This window comes from Gossypium raimondii, chromosome 8, assembly GCF_025698545.1.
Source record: "Gossypium raimondii isolate GPD5lz chromosome 8, ASM2569854v1, whole genome shotgun sequence".
Taxonomy (NCBI): Eukaryota; Viridiplantae; Streptophyta; class Magnoliopsida; order Malvales; family Malvaceae; genus Gossypium; species Gossypium raimondii.
The window spans coordinates 41,549,141-41,558,260 of record NC_068572.1 but is presented as its reverse complement, the minus strand read 5'-3'; the positions used below and the strand labels follow the sequence as shown (position 1 = coordinate 41,558,260).

General features: G+C 36.4%; 1 non-coding gene across 1 annotated transcript; it reads left to right on the top strand.

The window, feature by feature from the left end:
• The first annotated feature begins 6,263 nt into the window (after positions 1-6,263).
• LOC128032301 (small nucleolar RNA R71) lies at positions 6,264-6,370 on the top strand. Its single transcript, XR_008188428.1, has one exon. It is a non-coding gene; the product is annotated as a small nucleolar RNA R71 (small nucleolar RNA).
• The last annotated feature ends 2,750 nt before the right edge of the window (positions 6,371-9,120 follow it).

Here is a 9,120-nt window from a genome sequence, read left to right as displayed (position 1 = left end):
GGGAGAGGAAATTAAAAGGGGAAGAGAAGGGGAAAAGGGAATCGGGGGTGGTGGTGGGGGTTGGGTCTATCTCGTCGGAAGAGGAAAGAGGTTGTGAGGCGATCAAGGTTGAAAGGAAAAGGGAAGGGGAGATGGACAGATGATGTGAGGAACGGACGGTCGAGGTGGTTGGTCTGGTGAGGGGAAGGTCTAGCAGCGTCTAGGGTCCTAGAGGTGGGAAAAAGAAGAAGACAAAGTAAAAAGTAAGTGGGAATTAAGGTTTAAAAAGGGGACACAGTCGTGTTTAAGCCCGTGTTGGGCCACACGACCGTATCACACACTCGTGTGAGGCTTTCTCATCCCGTGTGTTATTAAAATCTCAAAGCCTAGTGCTCACACGGCCTCGAACCAGCCCGTGTGTCTAGGCCGTGTGTGATCTTCTTTCGCTTCTCCCACGCCCATGTGTAAGGCTGTGTGGTGCACACGGTCTCCCACATGCCCGTGTGACAAGTCGTGTCTCGCACATGACCCAGTCTATTGCCCGTGTAACTCACTGAGTTACAATTAATTTTGAAAAATTAACTCTAGTACACATACGACCTAGGACACGCCCCTGTGTGCCAAACGACTTAGGACACGCCTCTGTGTGCCAAACGACCTAGAACACTCTTGTGTGGGCCACATGACCGTGTCGCCAGGCCGTGTAACAATCAAATTTTGGAAAAATTAAGTCCCAGGACTCACACGGCAAAGGACACGCCCGTGTGTCTAGGTCTTGTAACCTACACGACCATGTCTTTACACCGTGTAACTCTCTGTCATTCGCTCCTTTATGCATACGGACTGAGACACGCCCGTGTATCTAGATCATGTGTGTCACATGGCCATGTCGCCAGGCTGTGTGACTCATTTTCGATTACCCTCTTTTGCACACGGCCTGTGACATGCCTGTGTGTCCAGGCCATATGGGTCAAAAAAATTTATTTATTTATTTTAATTAATTAATATTTTAAATTAACATACAATAAGAAGAATGAACAGAGGTTAAACACTTGGGTTGCCTCCCAAGAAGCGTTTATTTAAAGTCTAAACTCAACTTTACCTTTTATACATATGGTTATGGTGGTTCTCAGAGCTGAAGCTCTTTTTTCTCGTTATCAATTTTTATACCAAGGTAAGGTTTGGGTCGAGTATTGTTTACCTTAAATGTGCCAAACTCAAAATGAGTTACCTCGATTATACCGTAAGGAAAGATGTTCAATACCGTAAATAGGTTCGATCCGTTTGACTCGAGCTCCGAAGGGGAAACTCATGGATCCGTTTTATCTAGCAATACTTTGTCCCCAACCTTAATTTGGTTTGTTCTTATCACATGCTCATCATGGCGTCGCTTTGGCTCTTCATCATGTTCTTTCGGTTTCTCCTCAACATGTGTTCGCCATTCATCTAGTTCATCGAGTTGCACCATTCTCTCTTCAAAAGTTGTTCTGTTTCTATCACCTTGACTGAAACATGGTTCCATCACATTTTCTTGAAGCATTTCCTGCAAAGAAGGTTGAGCCACATGGTTACTAACATTTACAAAACATTTAATATCATCTCAATCACTAGACTCTTATAGAATTATGTGCTTGGAAAGTAATCATTTTGTTACCTGCACGAAGCACTAGTTCACCCGTACCAACATGAATAATAGTCCTACCAGTGGCTAAAAAGGGTCGACCTAAGATCAAAGGTACCTCACTATCCTCATCCATGTCTAACACAATAAAGTCAATGGGGAATATGAATTTATCAATTTTAACGAGTACATCCTCAATAATACCCCTAGGATATCTAATGGTTCTATCCGCTAATTGAATACTCATCCTAGTGTGTTTGGGTTTTCCAAGACCTAGTTGTTTAGACATTTTGTAGGGCATGACAATAATATTGACCCCTAAATCAGCCAAAGCATTATCAATATTTAAACTACCAATGAGACAAGGAATAGTAAAACTCCTTGGATCTTTTAGTTTGTTAGGTAGTTTATTTTGGAGAATGGCCGAGCAAACTGCGTTGAGTTCTGCAGTCGATGAATCGTCTAACCCCCTTCTATTTTCCAACAACTCCTTTAAGATTTTGATGTAATTTAGCATCTACCAAAGAGTTTCAACAAACGGTAAGTTAATTTGTATTTTTTCAAGAGCTTGAGAAATTTACCAAATTGTTTGTTCATGTGGTTTTCGTCGCATTAGGATATGGCACTCGAGGCTTGTATTCGCTGATAACCGACTTTTGCTCATTCCTATCTTCCACAGCCTCATCATTTTTAACCATAATTTTTTACCTCAATTCTTGTTTAGATTTAGCTAACCCTTCTTCGTCTTGAACAGTAATTGTATGAAGCTACTCCCTTGGGTTAGGTTCAGTATTTCTAGGCAAGCTACCTTCTGGTCATTCCAAAATTAGTTTAGCAAGCTATCTTATTTGGTTTTTGAGTCCTTGAATTGATGCTTACTGATTTTTTTGTGCTGCCTTAGTGTTTTGAAAGTGAGTTTCTGACACCGAGATAAACTTTGTCAACATGTCCTCAAGGTTCGGCTTTTTCTCTTACGAATAAGGTTGCTGGAAGCCTGAGGTGGTTGTACTCTTTGATTTCCTTAACCACCCCAAGAAAAATTGGGATGGTTCCTCCAACCTGCATTATAGTTATTACTTTAAGAGTTATTTTGAGGTCTAGAATTGTTACTCATATAATTGACTTGTTCATTATCTGTGCTAGGACTGAAGGGTAAACATTCTGGATTATTCATTCCACCTCCATTTGTATCACATTGCATCACCGGATGAACCTGTGTAGAAAGATATAAACCATCAATTTTCTTATTAAGTACTTCCATGTGACGACCCGTTTTTAGTAAAATTGGAATAGTGGTTTTGGGACCACAAATTTGATGTCAAAAAATTTATTTTAATATCTACAGCATGATACTATTATAGTATAAAAATTTCGTTAAGAAATTTTACTGTTTGCATGTTCAATTTGATGAAAAGGACTAAATCGCGTAATATGCAAAAGTTGTGTTCTAATAGATAAAGGTGTTAATTAGCTATTTAACTTTAAAGTGGAGGTACTTTTATGGTAATTAGACCATTAAATGAGTTAGTGGATGTGCATGGCTTGGTAAATGTGAAATTATTAAAGTTAGGTAAGGGTAATTTGGTAAAAAGGCAATTAAAGATAAAAATAATAAAAAAATTAAAGCTATCATCTTTCATTATCTTCTCCAACTTAAATTTATAGTAAAGAAAACACCATGGGAGAGCTTGAATTTTTGGGTAGGCTATCCCTTGCATGTAAGTGCAATTTTGTTCCGTTTTTAATTATTTTTATATTTTCGGGATCGTTGTAGCTTAACCTAGCTATCCCGGGGACTAATTTGTAAAAATATGGAATTGTTTAAGTTTTTCCATTGATGAATAAGGTAGGGTTTTTAAGTTTAAGGGAAGAAAATGAATCTTTGTTGTTAGATAAACAACTTTTGTTAATTGATTTTTGTTAAATTTGTCAATTAGAGGCTAAATTGAAATTTGTGAAATATCATGGTATAAATTGTGAATTAATGAAATGTATGGGCTGTGATGAATATATATGATAATCGGCTAGGCTTGGGTAGGGAGGAAATTGCATAAATTTCATTTACGAGCCTAGGGACTAAATTATAAAAAATCAAAAGTATAGGGACAAAATGGTAATTTTTCCAAAACAAGATTTTTGGACTAAATTAATTATAATGAAGTTTGAATTAGTTAAATTTGATTATATAGATCCAGAAAAGCAACGTACGAATTTAGATTGGGAAAAAGTTAAAGTGTTGGATTAATCAATCGTTTTTCTCCGTACGAGTTGAGGTAAGTTCTTATGAACTATACTATGTATATTGTTGATTAAATTGAATGTTATTATATGAAATTTTCTTGAAAATGAATCGATATATATATGTTATCATACAATTTCGCTTATAATGAAACTAGAAAAATTCAACGACGCACAACGACTGTCGAGTCCCGTTTGAACCTTAGGAATATTTAGGATAGAAATGACATGTCATTTGGGGTTACCATGTTTTGGGTGCTGGTCTCGTACGTCCTATCGGTGGCTGAGTTTTCGGCATGTGTTGTGGTTACTTTACAACTTGTGTAAGCAGCACTGTCTAGCTACGTCTTGACTGACAACTTGTATGAACAGACCCAGTTATGGCTTGAGAGAGAGCATTGATATGAGATATGAGATTGTAGTGGTTTCGACCAATTTTTTGCACATAGTGTGTGAGATACCTGTGTATCTAATAGTTTCCCAAGTGGTTCAACTGGCACAGTATTGTTATGAGGTCATACGAGTTCGATACAAACTAGGACAGGTATGTACGCGAAATTTGTGGAAATGATATACATTTATGACATATGAATAGATGGCATGGCTAACTTGGTTGATGATTATGTTTTAGGCTTTTGGGCCAAATTGAGTTGTGATATGCCTTGTTTTACTTACTTAAATTGTGGTTAAACGGGTATGAGAAGAATGAAGGATTGACAAATGCTTCTATTAGAATTGCTATGAAAGCATGGAAATGTATGAGTTATTAGATGATTGAAATATGCTTAGACATATGCTTGAAAATGTGAATGCACTTAAGTAGTGTGTACTTATGCTATGATGTTTTGAGATGATTGCTAGTTTATGTGATAATAAAAATTGAGAGGCTAATGTTGTTTAAGCTAAGACCAAGATATGTTGGATTGACTAAAGTGGATTATGCTTAAAAATTGAATTGATAAGCTTTATTTTTGAATTGTGAACTTAATAAGCATTAAATGCTTACTTTGTGTTAGTTTCTTTGTGTACTTAAATATCGGAAGCTCGTTCAGGTTGGAAGTTGGCAGATATTTCATCACACTTTCTATCTGCTATTTTGGTATTTGTGATTTATAATTATGGTTATAATGGCATGTATAGGTCATTTTGGTTAATGATAGCCTACATGTTTTGTTACGTTTGTAGCCATTTGATTGGCTTGTATTTGTGGTATATTGTGTATATATATATGTGTAAATGACCTTATTATATGTGGTGTATGATTGTCTTGTAAATGCCTTGTTTGTGAATTGGTGTTTTGAGTATCAAATGGTTGATTTTGATAAGTGACATACATGTTAAGCTTTAGGCACAATGAGGAATATATGTATTTGACCATTTAGGTATGTTTAAGATGCATTGTTTACTTGATTATAAATGGTCAATTGGGGTGCTTATGGGCATCAAGTTGTTATATGTGGATATTACATGTTATAAGCTTGATATTGGTTGGTTTTGCTTGCCTATTTATGTAATGGTCATATGCAAATTGTTGTGTTTAGGTTGGTGCCAATTTTGGTGAGAAATATGGCTTGGAAAATGACCTATTTTTTGTCCACATGGGTAGAAACATGGGCATGTGTCTCAGCCGCGTGTCCCCTAAAATTTCCTTAGAAAATAAGTTAGTTGCTTTAGACGGCCTAACACACGGGCGTGTGGCTTGGCTGTGTGGTACAAGTGAGTATAACCTCCAATTTTCACACGGCCTGACACACGGGTGTATGAGGCCATTTTGAAGGGTACACGGCCTGGCATACGAGTGTGTGGTCTAGCTGTGTGACCCAAGTCAGTGAGTAACATGGGGTAGGACATGGGCTGGGACACGGCCGTGTGTCCCTATTTCAAATGCCCACACGGCCTAAGACACGGGTGTGTCTTTTCACACGGCCTGGTAACACAGGCGTGTGTCCCTTACACTTTGAAAATTTTTAATGTTTTTCTGAAAATTTCTTGAGTACTTGGTTTAGTCCCGAACTATTTTTATTGTCTATTTGGGGCCTCGAGAGCTCGTATTAGGGTCTATATGAAAGAGTTTGAATTTTGTTTGATTTGAATGAGAAATGAATATGACATGTATGATTGTTTGATCTATAAGTCCGGTAATGCCCCGTAACACTGTTTCGGTGTTGGATACGGGTTAAGGGTGTTACATTCAACTTGGTCCGATAACATGATGACTGCATCTAAATTAAAGACACCAGTGGCTTTCATCGGCTTTGTTTTCATGACTTGCCACTGATAATTATTCAGTGTCATCTCCTCTATAAACTCATAAGCTGCCTCGGGTGTTTTATTATTCAGTGTTCCACCAGTTGCTACATCAATTAACTACCTTGTTGAGAGATTCAAACCATTGTAGAATGTTTGAACTTGTAACAATAAAGGTAACTCATGATGAGGGCACCGTCTCAATAAATCCTTGTATCTCTCCCATGCATCGTATAAAGTCTCTAAATCAATCTGAATAAAGGAAGAGGTGTCATTCCTCAACTTGGTTGTTTTAGCCGGTGGAAAGTACTTTAGAAGAAACTTTTCGGTCATTTTAGCCTATGTAGTGATGGAACCTCGTGGTAAAGAATTTAACCACAATTTTTCTTTGTTCCTCAACGAGAATGGGAACAACCGTAACGAATGGCGTCATTAGTGGCGCCATTAATATTGAAAGTATCGTAAATCTCTAAAAAATTGGCCAAATGAGTATTTGGGTCTTCGTCTTGCAAATCATCGAACTGAACATATTTTTGTACTATCTGAATAGTGTACCGCTTCAGTTCGAAATTATTTGCAGCAATGGTGGGTCGCACAATACTCTATTCAATCCCAGTCAGAGTGCGCTTGGCATATTCGTACATAGAACAAGGAACAGGAGCAACATTAACTAAAGGAGGTAGCTGAATATTTGATTATCACCCATCTCCTCAGTAATAATGTTTTCTTCTTGTTCATCTACTATAATTTGTCAGCTCTGCCTTGCTTCTCTGTGATTTTTGCGAGCAGTACTTTCAATTTCACTAACGAAAAGTAATGGTCCCGACGAGTTTCTTCTAGTCAAAAATAAAAAGAACTTGCTAGAAGCAAATAAAAGAAAAAATTAGAATGTAAAAAATTAAACTAAAAATAAAAATATAATAAAATAAAAAATGGTTAAATTAATAAAAATCAAGTGCTCCTAATATTTTAGTCCCCAGCAACGGCGCCAAAAACTTGATATGTCTCACGTGACTAACTAAAAATACGACAAAGGCAAGTGCACCTATCGATAAATCATATAGCTATGGTGAGTGGAGATATCGTATCCACGAGGACTAAAAGTATTAGTAATTACAATTTTTCTATTATTTAGCTGATAATTTAGAGTGATAGGTTTTAAAATAAATTACTAAACTAATTTAACTAAGAACTCAACAGAAAATAAATCAAAAAAATAACCGAATAATAACCAACGAAAGAAACAATACCCAAGAAAGAATTCACCTAGACTTTATCTATTATTATGAATCTGAATTAAACGATTTATTTACTTGGTAACTTGATCCGTAGAAATCCCTAAATTACGCTAATATCTCTTTTGAGAGTAAGAGCAACTAACTCTAGGTTGATTAATTGAAATCTCTTTCTAATTAAAATCCCTATTATCCCATTAACTCGATCTATAGATTCCCCTATTATATTTGACTATAATCCGGTACATTTATGCCGTCTTATTTCTAGGATTGCATGCAACTCTACTCAATTATGCTAGATCTACTCTTAAACAGAGACTTTTCTGATTAAGCACATTAAACATGAATTAACATCCTAGAAATATTAAAACAAGATATAAGCACGCATAACTGAGAACAAGAATCAAGTAGTTATCGCGTAAAATAGAATTTAAATAATAGAACTCATCATAGGTTTCATCTTCCTTAGGTATCTAGGGGATTAGTTCATAATCCTGAATAAAAACATCTCAAAGTTAGAAAAATCACAAGAAATAAAGAAAATCATAAAAAATTCAAAAGAAATTAAAAGAAGGTCTTCGATCTTGATGGAAATCTGCTCCAGAGATGGTTCCAGTGGTGTTCTTCAAGTCGTTTTCTTCAATATTCTTTGATGGCTCCCTATTCTTTTCTTCTATTTGGTATTTATAAGCTTTTGAATACCTAGAAAGCCTAAAAATTGCTCTTTTTCCGCGTGTTTGGGGAGTGAGTTGCGAAATTGACATAGCCTAGCACATGGCCGTGTGTCCAACTCGTGTGATAAGGCCCAACATGTGTGGCTCCTGAAATCTGCTCTATTTGTCTATTTTTTGCTAATTTTTTGCTCCTTTTTCTCCTACATACTCTCTTAAGTATAGAAACATGAATTTAAAGGATTAGGGGCATAAAATTCATCAATTTGCATGAATAATTGGAAACACAAAAATTTATGTGTTTTTACATGCCCTTTTTAACTTAAAATCATGCTATTTCGGTTAAATTCTTGTCGAAAAATAATTAAATATTATAAAATAATTAAATTATGTTAATTTTGATTAATTTTGATTATTTTCGACAGATTCGTACAAAGGACGAAAATTGGCTCGACAGACAATGCTCGAAGAATAAACCGAGAAGCAATTTGAAGCATCGAGGCAAATTTATTTCCAGTCTAAGATGGTCCAAAAATGTGTGTTAATTCATAATATAATTAATTTTAATTTGTTCCCAATTTAATTTGGGCTAAATAAATTATTATTAATTAATTATGAAAAAAAGGGTCCAGTTGAACCGCATTGGTTGAACCGGATCTAGTGAACCAAACCAGCCACCAATTGGGCTGCCCAGAACCGTCCATATGCTGACCCAAATCTGCATTTTATCTGACTAAATAAGCTTGCAAAGAAGCCCTTGAAGAACTTTCAACCTTGCATTCAAACCCCTCCAAAAATGTGGTTTTATGGATTTGCCCTAGGCTATTTTTAGCAAAGTTGAATCTCTCAACTTTGCTATGTGTGTGGCCAACCAAGGGGGGTCTCTTTGGCTGATGGAATTTGCTATTTTTAGCAGCCACAATCACCTATAAAAGTCACCCCTTGCTGATCATTCAACTCATCCCTCACACTCTCATTCTCTCTTCTCCTCTCTCACTTTCTCTTAACTTTTCCTTCCCATTTCTTGGAAAAGAGCTCCTCATCAGCCATTGTTGAGCAGCGATTAAAGTGTTCATAAGCCACCTTGATAGCCGAGGACAACGGAGAATGAAGAACAGAAAAATCAGTC